The sequence below is a fragment of the Ornithodoros turicata genome, chromosome 4, assembly GCF_037126465.1.
Source record: "Ornithodoros turicata isolate Travis chromosome 4, ASM3712646v1, whole genome shotgun sequence".
NCBI classification, from domain to species: domain Eukaryota; kingdom Metazoa; phylum Arthropoda; class Arachnida; order Ixodida; family Argasidae; genus Ornithodoros; species Ornithodoros turicata.
The window spans coordinates 55,225,573-55,231,721 of record NC_088204.1 but is presented as its reverse complement, the minus strand read 5'-3'; positions in this window follow the sequence as shown (position 1 = coordinate 55,231,721).

Genomic DNA, 6,149 nt, shown 5'->3' with positions numbered 1-6,149 from the left:
TCTTGCTCAAGAAATTGTTCAGTGTAGCAACGGTACACAATGTCACGAAAGGACTGCTCATCTATCGTTCCTCAAGACTCATTAAAAAGGACTAGTGTTGTGTTTCAACAGAACATATTGAAGTCATGAACAATGCATCATCCTGAGCGCTATAAGTCAACCTAGATACAGATGCTGAATTATTTTAAATGCGATAGACGAGCTGTGCGAAGAGGTACCTCCAGTTAGGATGTTAGGTATTAGAAGCCTGTGGCAGTTTCTGTGTGGAAGGCTCGCCAGATGCTGTTCACTGCACAGGCTGGGATGACCATGCTCTTGTTTTTCCCAAGCTTGTGGTAAAAACACGTTGCAAACTGGCGATACGCAGTATATCCATATCGTCTACGCAGATGTACATATGATATATGATATAGTTTAGGCAAATAGGTAACCGGTCACAGTACAGGGTGTGTGTCGTGGCATTTCCACATGTACTTGAGAGCGACTGCAATTTATCTGCACGCACCCTGTATATTACTACACATGCTGTATTCTTTTAGAAACCAACATTTTTTTTTTACTTTTCAGTGAATCGAAAGTAAGAACACTCAATATCGCTAAAAGCCTACGCTAAAAACCTAAGCACAGGGCAATACATAAAAAGGTGACTCAAGACAGCACACTACGACAATTACGCAGTTGCCTATATTGCTTTTCTCCAATTCACAGTTGTGTATTGTGTCGTCTTTTATGTGCTGCGCCCTGCGCTGGAGTTTTTAGTGCTTTAATAATGCTTAATAACTTTAATGCAGGACCAAACCAATTTTGAGTGCCTAAATTTTAACATCGTTCGACAGGGCCACATGTGACTTACTTGTGAATATGGTCGCTCATAATTTCGCGCTGCCCACGGAATTCAAAATATGCCACCTTCGGGACAGTCGTATTGAAGCATAGAAGTTGGAAATCTTCGCGGGTTGTAATGCACTCGTACTGCTGCGCTTTCGAGATCCTATTGCAGCACAAGCATTCGATCTCCTTCGGCATTATGACACACCAGCCGCACCGGCACCCTAAACATCAAGTACGCATTAAATATGAGGACACGAAATTTCAGAGAACGTTTACATGTTCGATCACAGTGTGCGTTAAAAAGCTCATCGCTTACCTGTCTGCCGAAGACAGGCAACTGATTCTGTTTGCTTCATCTGTGACCGATGTTCGTGGACCTCTGACTTCGGCTCGCATTTGCGGCATCGGCGACGTTTTGAAAGCGAGGCTACCGAGCTGTTCAGCACACAGAATTTCCTTCTTGGTCGTAGAAAGGTCAGAAAAAACTTCCGGGCTCGAAGTCACCGCATTTCTTGCTTCGACGTCCATATTGAAGGTCGCTTTCCGGATGCCGCCGCTCTCACAAACTCACTAACAACAGAACTTCCGGTCCGGTCACCCAATGAAACATGAACCTCATGTTTTCGTCACGCACACGAAAATTGGCGAATATCCCCTACAAAGAGGCTAGATTTCGGCGCCGATTGCGCGAGTTGAGGAGGAAAAGCCAAGTTGGTTTTCAGCTTCCCGTTTGGGAAACGTTGCCGCCACGCACAGCCAAAATATTTCGCGTGTGGCTTGGAGGCATATTATACCTTCGTAATAGATGCAAACGAAAGATTTGTTGAACTTCTGGTCCGAGTCCCTTTATGGCGCAACACACACGGACAAGAGGGAGACACACACTCGCGCCCAACCAAAATATGATCAGTACACTTAGCATGGGCCAGTCAACGTGAAGTGGGTGGAGCTATGGGCGACCAATCAAGTGGCTTAGAATTGGCTTGTGGTGGATTAGAATTCGCTTATATTGGATTACACCTGGATGTTGGCTTAGAACTGGATTAGAATTGGCTTCTACTGGATTAGAAAAAGGATGTTCTTGTGCGTAATGGAATAATACTACTAACGTGTCAATCAGTCCAATACGGAAATGTTTGGCACCACTTCACGGTCTACTTGCCAAAGTGTCTCCTCTGAAACTGCTTACATTTTTTGAATAAACGAGTTTTAAAGATTCGCACTCCCCCGCAGCTAAGGAAGCCCCACCAATAGTAACATCATGATGACATAAGCCAGGCACACAAACGGGAGCACCTCGCGGGTACGGTGTACTGGATAACATAGTAATTTAGAATCTATTCTACAGGGTCTTACCCCATAGAAGTCTACCCACGCTGGCACATTCTGCCCGCAAATTACTCAATGCTGGTGGCACATTGTGTTGTCTACGTATAAAGCTCATAAGGACATTCAATAAGGGTAAATATCGAAGTGATTGTGCCCCGCAATACGAAGTTATAACACAAAACGTGCGATTTCCGTAGTCAAAACAACCAAGATGGCGGTGTTGCGAACCGCAGTTCACACGCAGCTCCCCAGATGGCGACGTGTCGCTTTGGCAGGCAGAGGCGTCTCCGCGTTACGTTATTTCACTGCCTTTCAATATAAGCAGATGATATCCCTTTTGGTTGTCGTCTCCTAAGTATATCGGCAATTACCTTCCGCACGTTATTCCGGGAGCAAAATGCGACGGTTACACGAAAGCTAATGAAAACCGCAATTGCACCCGGCTGGCGGGATATGCGCCATGCCGCCGCCTGGGGAGCAGCATATGAACTGCTCTTCGCAACACCGCCATCTTGATTGTTTTGACTGCAGGAATTGCACGTTTTGCGTTATAACGTTGCGTTGTGGAGCTCGTTCACTTTGAAATTTACCATGCTTGAATGTCCTTATGGGCTTTACACGTACACGACGCAATGTGCCGCCTGCATTGAGTAATTAGCGAGCATGGCATGCCGGCGCAGATAGAGCAAGGACATAGAGCAAACATTTGATAGGGCAAGACCCTGCAGTTCACTGGAGCGCAGCTGACTGCCCCCGGACTCGTCTGGTTCGCGTTCACTCCGCAATAAAAAGTCCTCGGCAAATACGCCGACTTTCGCTTCCCAGTGTCAATTCTCGACGCGACCACGTCGCGTGGAACATGGTGTTACGCTGCTGGCTGTACGAACACACTCGACATGCCCAGTGAACATTCCACAAGCCGATCACAGAATCTCCGCAATCTGAAGACGCCCTCCCATCTGCCCTCCGGTCGCTCCCTCATTGGGCTTGTCCGCGCCAAAGGGTGCTCCATCACTGGCCTTGTCGGAGTGACGTTTTGTCCGATTTTCAGAGAGGAAGTTCCGGCAAACTCTCAACATCAATGTTCTGCTCTTGCCATGAATTACATCAAATTTCACAGAAACTATTCCACTAATTAGCGTCGAGTTTTTGGCGTTATTGTCGGTGGTAAATGCGGAGTAAAACGGCACTATAATTTCGGAATCAACCGGGAAGGATGCGACAATCTCTATAACGATCACAATGGCACGCCCTGCACAACCAACAGTCACTACACTATTCCCTCCTGCACAAAATTTTTCGTTACTTGCTCTGTAACGCTGCGGCAATCGCAGGTGTGCGCGCCGTCGCAACTGCATGGTGCTGTAACTGCATGCGTGTAGCACCGCGTGGGATGTCTGCTGTCCTGTGGCATGTCGTGGGATGAATCGGTGTCAAGGGTTGCAGGGCGTCGTCTTGCATGTCCGCGACTGTGTCCTGAGCTTGCGGACTGTCCTACGTCATTGCAACCCTTCACACCGATTCATCACACAACGTGCCAAATGATAATAGTGCGGGCTTACCGCAGGACGCTACAGCTGCAGCAAGCGGGTAGCTCCTTCTGTCAATTTCTTGACCGCGTGTATCGAACAGTCCCACCTCTTGCTGTGTCCGACTTCCTATAGACCCTTTCGTGACGCCAGGGTGCGCCAGCGCGCGTCAGCTGAATTTGTACCCCATAAGTCTTCCAGTTTGCGCCTGCTGTTTGCAAAACCCTTTCGCCAGCTACCCCCCGCCAGGGTGCGTCAGCGCGCGTCAACTGGATTTGTACCCCGTAAGTCTTTGGTTTGCACCATTTGTTGGCAAACAGTGAAAGGGTCTTATTTCAACATTGTGCCACGAAAATCCATTAAATGAAAGGAAGGTTCTTCTTTGCGGCAACTGCAGGTTAACAATACGATACCCCAGAGCCGCTCCGACGGGCCTGGAGGGAGGGGGACGTACAGCAGGTCCCGGGAGCTAGGTTGGACAATAAAGCGATAGTTAAGAGAACAACACCTCACCTCACCTCATCACGCCCATGCAGGCTCTGGGAATTTTTTACCTGGGAAATACAGATTAACCATTTCTTCTCCCTTTGCTGCTGGTGGGAGGAGGGAGGGGCTTCACGTTTATTCTGCCATAAGCAGGGTCGTCGGGTTTTTCCTCCAGGGAACCTGCTCCCTCCCTGAACTTTCATCCGGAGGTCCCTCCACCCCATTTTACATCTGTACGTGTCGTCCGAGACAGACTCGCTTTTAGCTCTGTTATCACGTAGAAAACGAAATTCACCCGAACAGGTACTATCCACCCAATTACGCTATATGATACTACCGGCCTCGGTGGCTCAGTCGGTAGCGTGTTCACTTCCTGGTCCCGAGATCGCGGGTTCGAACCCGGCCGAAGACGCGAACAACTTGTTGGCAGGGTACAAGTTGCTTAGACACGCCATCTTCCGCGAGGGACGTTAAATATGGGGTGCCGTGTCATGAGCTCTCATCGCACAGTAAAGAATCCTCAGGTGGGCAAAAGCAATCCACAGACCGACCGCTGTGGCGTTGCTCATGATCTCAGTTGTCACGCGACGTAAACCCCCAATGGACGCTATACTATACTGTATGTGCAGATCTACTGCGCAAAGAGTAGCGACACGCCATTCAGTAGCCTCACTCACCCTGATACAGGAGAATGCTGATTTCCCTCCAGCAAAGGACGTTGACTAGTTTTTGGTCAACGCAGGGAAATATTCGATGCTAGAAAGGGAAACTCTTATCATGCGGCGAGGCGCCAGTACACTGGTGTGCTTGATGACACGTGTAGCATATTTGCAGCGCTGTCTGAGCCATGGCCAGAACACTCGGCCGGATCCTTTCTAGTGCAACAATAATGACTCCCATTGACACCATTGACGAGAACAAATATAAAACGTAAAGGAAATAAAGAAAAAAATTAAAGGAACACACCATCGCTCGCTCACTTCTGTTTGTCTTATCGCACTTAATGAACTGGAATGAAACAAACCAATATTTCAGTTTATTTCAGTTTGTGCTGCTGAAACGCCAATTTCCCTTTCGCCTCAAGGCAATAAAGAACGCAAGGTGGCCTTCCCATATGCGTTACGCCCTCACAGTCATCGGATTGCACCGGGCGAGTCATTTCCAATAAGCACATCAATGGCTCCCTAGGTTAGGTTGGGTTGGGTTGGGTTGGGTTAGGGCTCGCCCCCTTCCCCGACCCCTGCCGTGAGGGACTTCCGACGTCACTGGCCCCAACCCATCATACCAGCTGCAGATCCATAGCCTGATGCAGGGGTTCTCAACCGGGGTTCCGCGACTGTCCTTTACCTCCTCCCAAACATTGTAGGGTTTCTTATTATTCCGTGTTAGCTCCGCGAAGCAATTGTGGCTATGAGCGGCGTACAGATGCGGACAGATGGAGAGGACAGCAGGAACGAGTGGGGATCAGGGGGCTTAGTATACGTCCTGGGCCGACTTCAAGGGGAACTATGCTGACATTCATCTAGAAACTCTTCAGAAAACCCAGGGAAAAACCTCGGACAGCGCCGACGGTAGTAGGATTCGAACCCACCACCTCCCAGTCTTTAGCACGACCACGGCTGAACGGCTAGTGTGGCTGTTTCAACGGGTGAGGTGTGACATACCTCACCCTGTGTCATCACCCGCACTACACCGAGTGTGACGTAGAATTATCTCGTGTTAGTCGCACGCGTTTTTTTCTTGTTTTTAACATTATGCGACCCATCTATGTGAGCACCTAGGCATATCTTCTGAAGTTCTTGTAGTGGTCTTGCTGTGAACAGCTGCGATGACCTCTCGTTTCATCGCAAGCCACAGGCATCGTCAAGTATCGAACATGTTCAGCTTTTCCTTCTTTTGACCACTTCCAGCAAAAACAGCCGCTGTGCGATCTGTTGCTTTGCTCGAATATCAGTCTCGCGATTTTCTTCCAAT